Raw genomic sequence first — 17,066 nt, forward strand, 5'->3', positions numbered from 1 at the left:
CCTACAAAGCTAAATCTTGCAACATAGGGCACAGCAGAGCTTCACTTTCAGGTGAGCTCAATGTCTTCTATGCTCACTTTGACCGTCAAATACCCCCGTGTCTCCCGATGATCCTTTGGTCTCAGTATCTGAAGACGATGTGTGTGTTGCCTTCAAGAGAGAGAATCCAAGGAGAGCATCTGGTCTGGTTGGAGTTCCTGGCCGAGTACTGAAGACCTGTGCCAACCATCTAGCTGGTGTCTTCACAGATATCTGCAACCTCTCACTCTGGGTGTGTGGTACCCACCTGCTTCACTGTTGAAGCATATCAACTCCTGTCTAAATGGCAACTTGAATCCTCTCCAATTTGCCTACCGAAGCAATAGGTCTGCAGCAGATGCCATCTTGTTGGCTTTTCACACAAACCTGGAACATCTGGACAGCAAAGGTGCATACATCAGGATGCTTTTTATCGACTACAGCTCGCCATTTAACACCATCAAAATTAGCCAGTAAACTCCAGGACCTGGCCCCAATACCCCTTTGTGCAATTGGATCCTCGATTTCCTCACGTAGATGCCAGTCAGTTGGTATTGGCAAAAACATCCCCTCCACAATCTCCGTCAGCACAGGAGCACCACATGGATGTGTGCTTAGCCCCCTGCCCACTCTACTCATTTTATACCTATGACCGTGTGGCTTAGTACAACTCTGACACCCTTTACAAGTTTGCTGATGACACTACTGTTGTGGGCTGTATCAAAGGGGGTGACAAATCAGCATATAGGAGAGAGATTGAAAACTTGACTGAGTTCTGTAATAACAACAACCTCTCACTCAATGTTAATAAGTGAAAGGAACTGACTGTAGACTTCAGGAGAGTGAAACCAGACATCCATAAGCTGGTAATCATCGGAGGAGCAGAGGTGAAGAGAGTAAGTAACTTTAATTTCCTGGGAGTGACTATCTCAGAGGACCTGTCCTGGACCCATCATAGAAATATTATTGTGAAGAAAGCACAGCAGCTTCTCTGCTTCCTCAGGAGTCTGTAGAGGATCGGCATGTCATCGAAAACCTTGGCAAACTTCTGTAGCTGTGTGGTGAAAAGTGTGCTGACTGGCTGCATTACGGCCTGGTATGGGAACACCAATGCCTTTGAGCAGAAAATGATATAAAAGGTAGTGGATTCAGCCCAGTATGTCACGGGTAAAACCCTCCCAACCATTGAGCATGTCTACATGAAACACTGACGTAGAAAGGCAGCATCCATCATCGAAGATCCTCACCACCCAGCCCATGCTCTTTCCTCACTGATGCCATCAGGAAGAAGATACAGGTGCCTCAGGACTCACAATGCCAGGTTCAAGAACAGTTACTACCCCTTAATCATCAGGCACTTGAACAAAAGGGGATATCTACACTCATTTCAGGACTCTTATATTGTTATCTCATGATCTCGTTATTTATTGCTATTTACTTATATTAGCATTTGCAGTTTGTTGTTCATTGATCCTGTTTACAGTTACAGTTCTATAGATTTGCTAATTATGCCCACAGACAAAGAATCTCAGGGTTGTATGTGGTGACATGTATGTACTCTGATAATATATTTTATTTTGATCTTTGTGTAGATAGGAGTGTTGATTGGCATGGAAGTGCAAATTTCCATGCTGTTTGACGCTGTTTAGGAAATTATATTTTTGCATTTCAGGCAGTGCAAAGCAGATTTGGTAGGTTGATTCCTGGAACTGAGTGACTGAGGTACAATTAAACAGGTTGTGCCTACACTCATGGGATTGATCTTACAGAAACAGTTTCTGCTAAAGAGAACTACAAATCCCAAGGAGCAAAGTGACCTGCCTGAAGCGGGATGGATCAGTAACCTACAACTCCCAGCATGCAGCGGGCGGGGAGGAAGTGTTATCGCGGCGGCTGGTTGTTCCTTCCCCTTTAGGGTCATTTTCCAGTCGGCGGGAAAAAAATCCGAAGGGTCGGCGAGCGGCCGGACCGGGGAAGGACTGAGGGTTGGTTTTGGAGCAGCTGTCCGGCCTTTGGAAACGAGGTGAGGGTCGTTCAGGGGGAACGGGGGTGCAGAGAGCTGGAGTCGTCAGGCCGCTCCCTCGGGGAGGGGGGATCGGCAGTGGCGCCGCCGCCGCCGCCGCCTCGCGTTGATACCCGGGCCGGAGCAACAGTCAAAGGGGCTGGGCAGTCCTGGCAGGGCTTGCGGACCCGCGGAGGCGTTTGGGGGGGCGGGAGCAGGAGGAATGGGAGGGGGTGAACAGGGACACGAAGGGGGAGATGCAGGGTAATGGGTGGGAGACAGGTGGAATGGGGAGATACGACAGGGAGAGACGGCGATGAGGTAGTTGGGAGAGGGACTGGGTACTGAGGATACGGTGAGGTGGGAAAGGACTGGGGGAAATGGAGAGTGGGAGGGACAGGCTGAGGCGGAGAGGGACTGGTAGGATTGGGAGGGGTGGAGGAAGATGGGGTGACATGGGAAATGAGTGGATAGGGAATGGTGTGTATGGCAGGGAACGAAGGACACGTGGCAAATAGTCAGTTTCTCTGGCAGATTGTTTGTTGCTCTAGATTTCAGCAATTGCAGTCTTCGCTTTTGTAGTTTCTCCCAATCCTTGTAGACTCTTAAACCTACCCCAGGCCGTCTGTACTTCTCCCACCCCAAAATACATAATGCCCTCCCCTAAACCATCCCATAAACTCCTAACACCCTCAGAGTATTCTCTCATGCACCCCAGCACAGGTCCATACACTCCAACGCACATAGTAAACCCTTCAACCTCCTCACCTCACGCCCAGAAGACAAGTGTGAGCTCCCATTACTTCATCCCTCCCACATGGTATAGATGCACAGAACCTCACAACTCCCCCGTAAACCCCATTGCCTTGCTTCTTGCAACCCAACCCTCAAGACACTATTGTACATCTGTACACATGCTCCAAACTTGCCAGTGCACAGCCCATACTCAAACCCCTGAATATGCTCCAAGCACCTCACATCCCAATCCCAAAAACACTCCCATTCAGCCAAATAAACCAGACTTTCAAACACCTCCACTTGGAAATCTAGTCCCCATACCTACAATGCAATACAAATGTTATGCCTCCACCCCCTCAAATGACCTGCATAAGCAACATCCTCCACCCACAAACTATCTTCCAATCTTAACATCCTACCCCTGATCCAATTCATAAAGCCTGCACACTCCCATGCCATATATACTTCAACTCTCCCGTGCAATTCTGTTCTCAATAAACCAGCTGTGTAAACACCACCCTGATATATCCACACATGGACCCCTGGCAATTGTGACCTATTCCTATATGCCCCACTAATCTCACACATCCCACCAAAAAACTCCACATACAGATTACACACAGAGACTGCCAATGCAAACCCCACGCACTTACCCTACCCCCCCCCCCCCCCATCCTGGGTGCCTGCTTCCTCTGATTATTTCCTACCTTCCTTCCATCAGCTTGGTTTACTTCTGCTACTCTTAGAAGACAGGACGCTGCAACACAGGAAATGAACTTTAGGTCCACAATGTTTTGCTGAACTAATTAAACTAGTAAATAAATGCTGAACTAAACCGTTCCCTTTTGTAGTGTCCACATCTTCACGTTCATATGCTGATGATCCTCTTAAATGCCTTTCTCATATTTGCCAGCACCACCACCTCTGGCGGAACATTCCAGACACCCACCACCACTGCCTCACACATGTCCTTTGACCATACCACCCTCAGCTTAAATGAATACCCTTGAGGATTAAATATTTCGAGCCTGCATAAAATATACTCTGTCTACTCTATCTATGCTTCTCGTAATGCTATAAACCACAGTTAGATCTCTCCCTATAGTTTCATTCCGTCCTAATCCGGACAGCATCCTGGTAAGCCTCTTCTGTACCCTCGCCAAAGCCTCTGCATCCTTTCAGTAATGGCAACATGGACTGAATGCAGTACTCAAAATGCAGCCTAGCTACAGTTCCCGCTGGCCAGTTGGGTTTGAATGGGCTACTCGACCTTTTGAGTTCTTTGTGTTGTTTCCTGCTTCTGCTCCAGTTCAAAGCTGCAGAATGAAATTGATGTGTGAACTATTGTACAGGTGGGGCAGGTGTACCTGACGTGGTTAGTTCTTGATACCGTCCTAAATGCTCCTCCTTCACTTTGAGAGTTGATGCACTGGAGATTTCCTGGGGTCAGTGGGATGTTGAGTTTCTCCCAGGAGGCTTTGAGCACATTCAGAGTGAAATTAGAGTCTCAGTGCAGGGATGCTGGCCTGAGCGTTGATACTGCTGTTGTACTGCTTATCCAGTCAATGGATTTGAAAGGCTGTTTTTTTAAATATAGCATTGCTGTAGTTTGTCCAGATCTCAGAACAAACAGAGGGCAGGATTCACTTGTAGATCATAAGCTTTGTACCAGAGTTGATGTCTTTATCTTCATGGAAACCTTTCTTTCAAAGGCTACAGTGGTGCATTGAAGAGGATAGTGAATTTTTTAATGATGTACTCAATCGGATGTGGCTCTCAAGAAGTGAGAAGTGTTCTACGTTTCCCAAGGTTTTGTCCTAAACCTTGGTGTTTAACCTATTTTTAAATCACTTATTAAAAATGTACTTTCATGTACATATTTGAATAAAGATGACCTTGTGTGCTTTATACAGTTGGCCAAGGATATTTATTGCAAAAATCAACAGCCTGCTTCTCAGTAAATATCCTCACTTGTAAAGTGAAAGATTTGTTAGGCTTCTGTTGTAACAGTGGATACTGAGCATGAAGTTTGCCCCACAATGGGAAGTTAGCTCTGACCGTCCATTATCATTTCAGATCCATGTCTCCTAACCTGAATGGATGTGCTCAGCTGAAACTGGGAAGCCAGACAGTTATCCCAAAGCACTGTGCTGCTGTTGCTGTTTTATACAACCTGTCTCCTGAAGTGACCTGTTGTCCAAGCTGTTCCCCCGGTGCCAGGAGCAGCCGTTCCCAGGCAAAGACCAGCTTTACTGGCAGGCTGAAGCTGAGAGTGAGTGGGAAAGAATCGGGATGGGTGATCTTAGGCACGAGAGAACATTGCAGGACACCGGGCTGTGAGGGCGGGGGAGAGAATGGGGCTGATGGCAGTGGTAGGTATTTACTTATTGTGGTAGGTAGTTACTTATTACAGTGCAGGAATAAGTTGCATCAGATCCATGCTGACTACTGCCATCAGTCCCATTCTCTCTCTCCCCCCCCCCACTATGTTCTCTCAAGCCCGTGATCACCCACACCCTGCTTCTTTCCCCACTTGCTTACACGAGGGGCAGTTTACAGCAGCCAAGCCGCCAGCCGGAGCAACACAAAGGAGCTGGAGGAACTCAGTGGGTCAGGCGGTACCAGTGGAGCAAAATTAACAGAAGGGGTGGAGCGAGAGCTGGCAGGTTATGGGTGGATCCGGGTGAGGAGGGTGACACGTAAATGAGAGGTCTAACTGCCAGCCCCCCCGTCTTTGGGATGGGGAGGAAACTGGAGCACATGGGGGAGTTTAAAGGTGAACCTGCGAACTGGTCACCGTACTCACAGTCAGCATCGATTCCAGGTCAGTGGTGCTGTGAGGCAACAACACCCACTACATGCTGATCCAACCTGCTTGCCCTCATCCTAACAGTAGGTGCTATATAAATGCAAGTTTCTGCAGCTCATAAGACATTGAAGCAGGACTAGGTTATTCTGTCACGGCTGATTTATTATCCCTCTCAAACACATTCTCTTGCCTTCTCTCTGCAACCTTGCCAGTCAAGAGCCTATCAACTGTCATTTTAAGTATACCCGATGACTTGTTCTAAAGAGACATAATCTACTCTGCTGCGGTGCCCTTCGGTCCTAGGCTCCCCGACTGTAGGAAACATCCTCTCCACATGTACTCTGTCTAGGCCTTTCAGTATTTGATAGGTTTAAACTCCAGTGCATACAGGCCCAGAGCCATTAAATGTTCCTCACACATTAGCCCTTTTATTCCCAGGTTCTTGGGAGCCCCCTTTGGACCCTCTCCAATGCCAGCCCAAAGCTGCTCAATACTCCCAAGAGCAGTTTGACCAATGTCTTATTAAGCCTCAGCATGACATCCTTACTTTCATCTCAAGAGGACTTGAATATAAATACTAACATTGTATTTATCTTCCTTACCAATGACTCAATCTGCAAGTTTACCTTTAGGGAAATCTGCACAAGGATTCCCAAGTCCAGATTTCTGAATTTTCTCCCCATTTAGAGAAAAGTGTACTCTTTTATTCCTTCTACCAAAGTGCACAATCATACACTTCCCCACACTAAATTCTATCTGCCTCTTTTTTGCCCGTCTTCTTAGTCTGTCCAAGTCCTTCTGCGCACTCCCTGCTTCCTTGATGCTACCTGCCCCTCCACCTATCTTTATATTGTCTGCAAACCTGGCCACAAAGCCATCTATTCCGTCATGCAAATCATTGACATATAACTTGAAAGAAAACAGTCCCGACACTGATCCCTGCAGAACGCCACTAGTCACCAGCAGCCAACTGGAAAAGAACTCTTTGCCTCCTGCCAGTCAGCTAGTTTTCTATCCATGCTAGTATTTTTCCTGTGATACCATGGGTGCTTTATCTTGTTGAGAAGTCTCATGAGCAGCACCTTGTCAAAGGCCTTCTGAAAATCCATTACTCTTTTGTCTATCCTGCCTGTTATTTCCTCTAAGAATTCCAACAGATTTGGCAGACAAGATTTCCCATTAAGGAAACCATGCTAACTTTGGCCTATTTTATCATGTGCCTCCAGGTACCCTAAAATTTCATCCGTAATATTGAGCTCTAACATCTTTCCAGCTACTGATGTCAGGCTAACTGGCCTCTAACTTCCCTTCTTTTGCCTCCCTCCTTAAAGAGTGGAGTAACATTTGCAATTTTCCAGTCCTCCAGAACCATTCCAGAATATAGTGATTCTTGAAAGATCACAATTAAAGCCACCACAATTTCATTTGCTACCTCTTTCAGAAAGCTGGGTGTAGTGTATCTGGTCCTGGTGCTTATCTTTCAGTTTTCTAACCATCTATATCTCCTTAGTGATATCAACTACTCTTCCTTCTGCCTCTGATACTCAAGTTTCTGGCATACTGCTGTCCTCTTTCACAGTGAAGACTGACACAAAATACTTATTAAGTTAATCTGCCGTTTCTTTGTCCCCTGTTAGTACCTCTTCAGTGTAATTTTTCAGCTGTCTATTCATACTTCTCTCTTTTATACTTTATATAGCTGAAAAATCTTTTTGTATACTCGTATATTATTGGCTAGCTTAACTTCATATTTCATTTTCTCTCTCCTTATTTTTCAGTTACTTTCTGGTGTTTTTTAAAAGCTTCCCAATCCTCTTAACTTCTAACTATTTTTGCTATAGTTTATCACTTTTGTGTTATCTTTGTCTTTCCTTGTCAACCACTGTTGCTTCATTCTCCTGTTTTGTGATGTATCTATCCTGTGCCTTCTGAATTGCTCCCAGAAACTCTAGCCATTGTTGTTTTGCCATCTTCCCTGATAGTGTCCCCTTCTAATCACCTTTGGCCAGCTCCACTTTCATACCTCTGTAATTCCCTTTCCTTCACTCGAATGGTGATACATTTGATTTTAGCTTCTCCCTCTCAGACTGCAGGGTGAATTGTATCTTATTATGATCACTGTTTCCTAAGGGTTCCTTTGCCTTAAGCTCCCTCAACTCCATAAGTGAAAGAACTAGTAATGTACTGCCCAAGATGGGAAATCTGAAGATCAGGCATGATCTGTGTGCAAGTACCTGGGAAGCTGGATAATCCAAACTACAGCATGATGTTTGTATGCTGAAAATGTTGACCCAATTGGTAAACAACTGCTAACTTTAAATTTATTTTTAGTCACATAGGATACCGGGGCTGCTGACTGAGTACCAACTCTTGCTTAATCTAACAAGGGCCATCATAATGGGATTGCACCCCCCCCCACACCCTCTTTGTGGAACAGGGTAGAGAGTGACTGGGATTAACCCTCCCTGATGAGGTGAGCTCTGATTCCCCAGTTGCCTATAACTGCCCCAACTGATCATTATTGAAGATCTTCTCTTCAGCATTGTTGGGGTGGTGATGGTGTGTGCAGTGCTGAAGTTGTCATTGCTGTAGCGCGTGGGGTCTCCGTTGTCTTGTGTGCGTGGTTGTCTGTGGCTGATTTTGCCGTGGTGTGTGGGTGTACGGTTATCAAGAAGTTAATGTTGTCGGTAATTGTGTTCGGGCGACGAGTTTGATTGCTTCTCTGCTGTATGTCATATCGGCAATTCTGTCTATAGTCTTGTGATCTGTGGTCTTGCACAGGTAATGTGAAGTGGAACTTGGGTTACTGATCCCCAGTGTCACACTTCTGTTGTTGAGTCAATGTGTGAACTTTCACAAAGAAAGCCAATCAGAAACTGAAATAAATATTTAGAGCTATGCTTACATACTGGTTAGTATAACAGTAACTTTTTATCCAGCCCCTTTAATGTAAAACATTCCAGCCCACCGTTGCCATTACCTGACTGACATCAGGAGGCCTTAAAGTTCTTAAGGCAGCACCTTCCAGACCCACGACCACTACCATCTAGAAGGGCGAGAACAGCAGATATCTGGGAACACCGCCACTTGGAAACCCCCTTCCAAGTCACTCACCATCCTGACTTGGAAACATCGCCATTCCTTCATTGTTGCTGGGTCAAAATCATGGAATTCCCTCCCTAACAGCCCTCTCTACACCTCAGGGACTTCAGTGGTTCAAGAAGGCAGCTCATCACCACCTTCTCAAGGGCAACTAGGGATGGGCAATAAGTGCTGGCTTAGCTGGTGACGCCCACATCCCGTGAATGAATGCATTTTAAAAAATGAAGATAAGTGCCCAGAAACTCAGTCACACAGGTGGCTTAGAGGCAGAGGGAGAGTACAAATCCTGGGGCTTTGCTATCAGCAGTTATGCTAGGATAATCTGTCTGTCACGGTGGTCACAGAAAGCAGAGGAGCTGCTACAGCATTGCTTCGAATCAGTGCCCTGGGCTGTGTTCAACCACCCATCAGAGGATCTGAATGAATACACCACGGTTGTGTGGACTTTATATATAAAAAAAGTAATAGATGACTGTGTCCCCACAAAATTATTCAGAGTCTTTCCCCAGCCAGAAGCTCTGGATGAACTATGGGGTCTGCAATCGACAGAAGGTCAGATCAGTGGCATTTGCGTCTGGCAATCAAGTAAGATGCAAGAGGTCCGGGTACGATCTCTGGAAATGTTTAATACCAGAGGGTATGCATTGAAGCTGGGGGGGAGGTTGCGGGGTAAGTACAAAGGGGATGCGAGGGTTAAGTATTTTACTCAGGGACTGGTGGGTGCCTGGAATCTGCTCCCAGAATGGTGGTAGAGGCAAATAGATCAGAAGCTTTTAAGGGACATTCAGATAGGCACATGAATGTGAGGAAGATGGAGGGATAGGAACATTGTGTAGGTAGGAGGGATTGATGTTTTTGATTTGCTATTTAGCTGATTCAGTACAACACTGTGGGCTGAATGGCTTGTTTCTGTGCTGTTGTTCTATGTTCTATCTCATGGCCAAAGTGGCAATTCTAGACCAAACTTGAATCACTGAAAGATGGTTGACAGCTGTGGCAGAGCTTGAGTGCTATCACCATTACAAAGAGAAGCCAAGGCTTTGCTCGCAGATGAACTCAATTCCTTCTGTGCTCACTTTGACCATCAAAACATGGAAGAACCTTCCCGGGCTCCTACAGCCCACGAACACCCTGCAATTTCAGCCAGTGTGGGAGCATCCTATAGGAGAATGAACCCACAGAAAGCATCTGGCCCAGATGGGGTGCTCGCCTTCAATTATACTGGTGCCCAAGAAGAACGTGGTAACCTGCCTCAGTGCCTATTGTCCAGAAGCACTTGCATCCGCTATGAAGTGTTTTGAGAAGTTGGTGATGAAACATATCAACTGCTGCCTGAGAAGTGACTTGGATCTGCTCCAAATTGCCCACCGGCACAACAGGTCCACAGCAGATGCTATTTCATTGGCTCTTCACTCAACCCTGGAGATCTGGGCATCAGGATTCTCTTTATTGACTACAACTCTGTATTCAATACTATCATCTCTCAAAATTAACTAAGCTCTTAAGCTTCAAGACCTTACTCTCAATACCTCCTTGTTTAATTGGATCCTTGATTTCCTCACGTGTAGACTCCAGTCAGCTCAGATTGGTAACATCTCCACAATCTCCATCAGCACAGGTGAACCACAAGGCTGTGGGCTTAGCCCCTGCTCTGCTTGTTTTATACTCATGACTGTGAGGCTAAGCACAGCTTCAATGTCATATTTAAGTTTGCTGACAACACGACTATCGTAGGCTGAATCAAATGTGACAAAACAGCATATTTGAGACAGATTGAAAGTCTGGCTGAGTGGTACCACAACAACAATCTCTCATTCAGCATCAGCAAAGCCAAAGAGCTGATTATTGACTTCAGGAGGAGGAAATCAAAGGTCTGTGAGCCAGTCCTCATCGGAGGATCAGCATCCATCATCAGGGAGCCCCACTACACAGGCCATGCTCTCTTCTTGCTGCTGCCATCAGGAAGAAGGTACAGGAGCCTCAGGATCCACAATATCAGGTTCACAAAGTTATTACCCCTCAATCATCAGGCCCGTGAACCATTGGCGATAACTTCAGTTGCCCCATCACTGAACTATTGTTCCCACCACCTATAGACTCACTTTTAAGGATTCTTCATCTTGTGTTCTCGATGCTTATTGCTTTTTTTTCTTTGCACGTTGGTTGTTTGTCAATCCTGTTGGATGTGGTCTTTCATTGATTCTGTTATGCTTCTTGGATTTACTGAGTATGTCCGCATGAAAACGAATCTCAGCATTGTATATGGTAATATGTATGTGTTCTGATAGTAAATTTACTTTGAACTTTGTGTCGAGTTGCAGGGAGAGGAAGGGCAATACCTTGGAAGCAAGGAGAAGAATTTAAAATGTTGCATAACCTGAACCTGCACCAGGTAGGGGCAGGAGAAGATTAGTTGCCCTTGTTTATTGAGGAAACAAGGGACATCAGCCAAGATTTCTCCAGAATTGATGGCCAAGAGGATGCCAGAGATGAGGTTTCAGCTGTAGATGAGGCAAGGGAAGATGCAGTTGACAATGTAGAAGAGAGGAAGAAAGGTTGCCTCTTATTGGGGTAACTATGGCTGCAAGATTGTGAGGGGCTGCTTCAATTTCAGAAGTCATTGCTGGTGAAGAGCTCAGTCGAGGATGCAGAACTGAGAATGAGACTGGACAGCTGCTGGAAATCGAGAAGTATTAGGTTCAGGGTGGCTGAGGAGTTTTGCAGATGAAAGCAGGATTGATAGGACAAGCATGGAAAATGTAGGGCAGGAGTAAAGCATTTGTTCTGCCAAGCCTGGTTCATCATTCTATATGATCATGGTCAAACTATTTCTGCCTAATTTCCCTGCTTGGAGCTCAAATTCCCCTAATTCACCAAACACCCTGAAATCTGTCAATCTCAATTATATAAACTATAACTGGGCCTCCACAGCATTCCGGGAAAAAGAATTGGAAAGGTTACCATCTGCAAAACTCTTTGACTGTTGGCGTCACGGTAGCCTCTCTTACGAGCGGCATTCTTCTCCAGTGACTGAGTTTAGAGGGGCAGCCTGACCGAGGAAGTGTGGCTGTGATTTCATATTTTTGCCCTCTTTTTCACGATGACTACACTGAGTTCTGAGGTATGTTCAGTGCCTTTGAGATGGTTTTGTACCTTTCCCTATACTTGTGCTTCTCCATTATCATTTGCCTGACTTGTCTTGAATGCTCTTTTGTCTTTATTTTGGTTTGGTCTGTTGAAAATCTACCGTATATTGGACCTTACAGAGAGAGGGGGTATCTATTCTTATGAATTCATTGAAAACAAGTGATCCTTCAATTTTCTACATCAACAAATAGGGTGAGTTGATAAGGTAATATATTGCACCTGAGCAAAGTTAGCATAGTAATTCCAAAGAGGATGAAGACATTTCCAACCTCTCAAGTTTTGTTTTTAATTTTTAGTAAATTGTTGATATGTTTTGGAATTTTTTTTTTGATATGACATGATACACAATGTTTTGTAGATTAGCTCAAAAATCTTACTTCAATATATTTTAAATTTAGAAAATTTTTCAAGGCACCAAGTATCACACGAAGTACGTAAAACAAAATGTTACAAAAAATAAGTTGATAAAATCGAATTCAAAATGCATGTGAATAGTGCAGCACAGGCAAACAGTAAAACAATACAGTAAACAACTCGCTGTCTTTGTGATGAGTCAGTCCTCAGTGGTGCAGGGTATTCATTAGTCTCACTGCCTGGAGAATGAAGCCGTTACCAGTCAGGCAGTGCTAGTCCTAATGCTCCTGTACCACCTCCTTGATGGTAGTAGGTCAAAAAGATCATGGGATAGGTGGTAGGGATCCTGAACAGTGCTTTCGACCCTTCATATGTAATGTTCCCAGATCGGGAAGGCGACCCTGGTGATCCTCTCAGCATTTTTTTATTATTCGCTATAGAGCCTTGTGGTCCGATGTATCATACAATGATGCAGCCAGGCAGGACTCTCGGTGCTCCAGTAGGTTGTTAGAACCCTTGCTTGCCTCAGTGTCCTCAGAAAGTGTAGATGCTGCTTTGCCTTCTTGACTAATGAAATGCTGTGGGTCCACGTTAGATCATCCGTTATGTACACACCAAGTAATTTTGTACTCTTCATTCTCTCCATGGCAGAGCCACTGATGTGCAATGGAGAGTGGTCGATCTGCGCCTTTCTGCAGTCCACACTCATCTCTTTTACCTTGTCCACATTTAGACTCGGGTTGTTGTTCTAATACTATGTGACAAGCCTCTCTGGCTCCTCTCAATATGCCAACTAGTTATTATTGCTGATGAGGCCAGCCGCTGTTGTATCATCGGCGAACTTGATGATGCAGTTTGAGCTGGATCTGGTAGTGCAGTCGTGAGTTAGCGGCAGGCTGAGCACACAGTCGTTGGCGGGGAGGGGGGGGTGCACCAGTGCTTAGCGAAATGGAGCTTGAAATATTGCTGCCAGCTCGAACTGATGGGGTCTTTCCATCAAGCAGTCCAAGATTCAGTTACAGAGAAGGGTAGTGAATCCCAATGAGGACTGTTTACCCACCAGCCTCTAACTGATGGGGTCTTTCCATCAAGCAGTCCAAGATTCAGTTACAGAGAAGGGTAGTGAATCCCAATGAGGACTGTGTACCCACCAGCCTCTAAACGATGGGAGTGATAGCTGAAGTCAATGAGCAACATCCTGGTGTATGAGGTAACATTTTCTTGGTGGGACAAGACAGAATGGAGTGGAGGGCTGAGGCTATGGCATCATCAGTGGATTGGTTTGAGCAGCAGACAAACTTGAAAGGGTTCAATGTAGCTGGAAGATGGGATTTTAAATGATCCATTAACAGCCGATCAAAGCACTTTGATTGTTAAGGTCATTGCCACTGGGTGGTAAGCATTTAGACCAGTTACTGTTGCTCTCTTGGGCACCGGGATGATGGTGGCTGCCTAGAAGCTTAGAGCGATAGTGGACTGTTGCAAAGAGGTGTTAAAGATGTGTGGTCTAGCTCCATTGGTTTACCTGGCTAGGAGCCTCCTCACCTTAGCTGTGGCTAAACAGGTTACCTGTCCTTAGGAGGAGAAAGGACTTTCCTCTGCTACATCATTCGTTGCGTCAAATCGTGCATAGAAGGCATTCAGCCTATCAGGAACTAGAATCGTCGCTGTCACACAGTGTGAACTTGTTATCTGTTCTCCTTTGTAAACCTTGTCATGTGTAGCACATGTCCCTGGTGTCACAGAGGTGACTGAATTTTTTGTGAGTACTCTTGCTTTGCCTTTTGATGGCACAGGAGAGCACGGCTCTTGCTAACCTTAGAGTTGTCTTATCGCCAATGGGAAAGCAACATCCCAACCCCTATGCAGTGCCCAAACCGTTCCAGTCCATGCTTTCAAAACAGTCCTGCAGCTACCTCTGGACACAATGTCTTTGGCTTGAGTTTCTGGTGACTTTTGATACTGGTGGCAGGGAACCCTGCAATGATGATGTCATTGTTTTCTTTTTACATATTTTTACTCAGAAGAAAAAAAGCAAGATTTACAGAGTGCAACACATAGATACATCTCAACATAACTTGTGTACATTCATATATTGTAATAAAATTGATCAAAATGTTATAGCATAACACAGAAAGGTATACCACTCTGTAATCAAAAATTTAAAGATAGGTCATATATCATAAAAGAAATTTTTTTTATATATAAAAAAAGTCAACCCCCTACCAACTACCAAAGAAAAAAGCTGATGGATGACAATGGATAATTAGAAAAAAAAACATATTCACTTAAGAAGAGAAGATAAAAATATACATAAAAGTCTGTGCACTGTTAAACTTTATAAATTGGAAAAGTAATTTAGGAAAGGTCCCCAAATATCATAAAAAGATTGTTTCGAATTTAAGACTGAGCAGTGGATCTTCTCTAAATTTAAATACGACATAATATCACGTAGCCATTGAAGATGTGTAGGAGGGGTAGACTCCTTCCATTTAAGCAAGATTGCTCTTCTTGCTAAAACAGAGGTAAAAATTAAAACCTGTAGGTTAGGAGTATTTAAAGTTATATCAATAATACCAAACAAGGCAGTAGGGGATTTGGGTCAAATTGGACCCTAAAAAGTTGAGAGAAGGTATGAAATACTTCCCGCCAAAACTTTTCAATTGTAGGGCAAAACCAAAACATATGAATTAAAGAGGCATCAGCAGAGTTGCATTTATTACAAAGTGGAGAAACATTCGGGTAAAAACTGGAGAGCTTCTATTTAGAAATGTAAGCTCTATGAACAACCTTAAATTATAGAAGAGAATGACGAGCACAGAAAGATGATTTATTTATATCTTTTTCAGGTCTTACCTATTTTTATTCCTAAGACGTACTTTGATTCTTTAGATTCAATTTTAACCTCTTATATTTGGAATAATAAACAAACTCGTTTAAGTAAAGTTTACTTACAAAGAAATAAAGAGATGGGTGGACTAGCCCTACCCAATTTTAGGTTTTACTATTGGGCTGCCAATATAAGGAATATTACTTTCTGGTCCTATTATATTTATGGTAAAGATTGCCCATCATGGGTCTCCTTAGAAGTTAATTCTGTAAAAAATTCCTCTATTGTCTCTCTTCTTGGATCATACTCTTCTTTTTCAGCAAATAAAACAACAGATAACGTAATTGTTAAGCAAACTTTAAGGATCTGGTCTCAATTTAGAAAAATTTTTGGTTTAGCGAATTTTTCATTATCATCTCCCATTCTCCTTAATTTTTTTTTTATCCCTTCCATGACTGATAAAATCTTTAAAGATTGGGATGAACTAGGTATTAAGTGTTTTTGGGACCTGTTTATCTCAGGATCTCTTGCTTCATTTGACCAATTGTCAAATAAATTTGCACTCCCAAAAACACATTTTTACAGATACCTTCAAATTAGAGATTTTCTACGTTTCCAATTAGCTACTTTTCCTATAGGTCCTGATAAAAATTTACTGGACGATCTTTTAAATTTAAAACCTTTTGTTAATGATTCTATTACCGGTATCTATAACTTGTTGATTGATTCTAGACAAGACTTTTTAGATAAAATAAAAAAAGCTTGGGAGGATGACCTAAATTGTCAGATTTCTGATGATAGATGGAATAAAATTCTTAAACGGGTTAATGATGTCATTGTTAATTGTGAGCGGTTAGATTATTTCTTATTGGGGATGGTCATTGAATTTTGTGAGGTCTTGCTGCATTCATGAATGAGTTTCTCCACTTGCTGAGGAGCTGTGAATGGAATTGGACTGTGCAGTCATCAGTAAACACTCCCACTCCTGACAGACTGATGCAAGGAAAGCCATTAATTCTGAGTCACAGGTTTTCAGTAGTCCATTTGCAATATGTGTCTGGTCTTCGTACAGATACCAGTGTACCTTGTACCTTCAGCCACTTAGTACGTGGAGTAAATCAGATTGGCTGGAGATGAGCTTGTGCAGTGGTGAGGATCTGGGAAGAGAGCCAAGTTGGATCACCAACTAGGCACTTCTGATTGAAGGCAGTTACAAATACTTCAGCCCAATAAATTATACACCAGCTTCAGGGGGTGTGTGTACCTTTCCATGTTTTGATATGTATCTCTATGCTGCAGCTGCTTAATCTGGCTGATGTCCCAGTTAGGATTAGTGGAATGGGCTTAGTGTTGTCTCCAGCATCTGAAACAACAGGTGTGCTAAATACTGTAATCGTGTACAACTGAATCGAGCAGTACCGAGAGTAATTTCTCCAAAAGTGGCGAGGAGAGAGCACATCCACCTGCCAATCAAGGCATTACTTCCAAGCACTTGGGAGTTATGTTACAGAGAGAAGCGGAAGGTATTACCTAACAGATGGCATACTGTCCTTTATTCTGAGCCAAAAAGCTGTGTGGTCAAGTCCTCTGTCTGAGATTTGAATCAACAAGCAATCTGCTGGAAAACTCAGCAGGCCAAGCAGCATCTGGGCTGGGGGTGTGGGGGGGGGCAGGAGAAGGATTGCCAATGACTTGGGTCTGAAGTCTGATTCAGGGGTAGAGGGGTGAAATTAGCAGAATATGTGACTAGTCATTTTGATGGAGAGATTCAACCCGAGAAGTTGACAGTTCCTTTACTCCTGCTGATTGAGTTCTTTCAGCACACTGTTTGTTGTTCCACTTTGACTTTGGGATGTCCTGAAAATGACTAAAGAAACATAGAGCCTTTTAGTTTAGAATAGAATCTATCTACAGCTCAGTGTATGTTTGCTGGAACTTTGTTCATATCAGTTAAAACATTTTGACACAAAGCTGAATATTTAGATGGGATTCTGCACGCTTGAAGGTCACAGGATTAGGAGATGCTTTTGGAATATCCTTGGCTACTTCAATGGACACACATGTGG

At 43.9% G+C, this 17,066-nt stretch overlaps 1 protein-coding gene across 2 annotated transcripts in view; it reads left to right on the top strand.

The window, feature by feature from the left end:
• Nucleotides 1–1,885: 1,885 nt before the first annotated feature.
• klhdc3 (kelch domain containing 3) overlaps nt 1,886–17,066 on the top strand; it is a 63,850-nt gene continuing 48,669 nt past the window's right edge. For both annotated transcript variants that reach the window (XM_073056260.1, XM_073056262.1), the window contains exon 1: nt 1,886–2,041. The gene's annotated coding sequence lies outside the window, so the exon portion shown is untranslated. The remainder of the gene's footprint in view (nt 2,042–17,066) is intronic.

Source organism: Hemitrygon akajei, chromosome 9 (assembly GCF_048418815.1).
Source record: "Hemitrygon akajei chromosome 9, sHemAka1.3, whole genome shotgun sequence".
NCBI lineage: Eukaryota > Metazoa > Chordata > Chondrichthyes > Myliobatiformes > Dasyatidae > Hemitrygon > Hemitrygon akajei.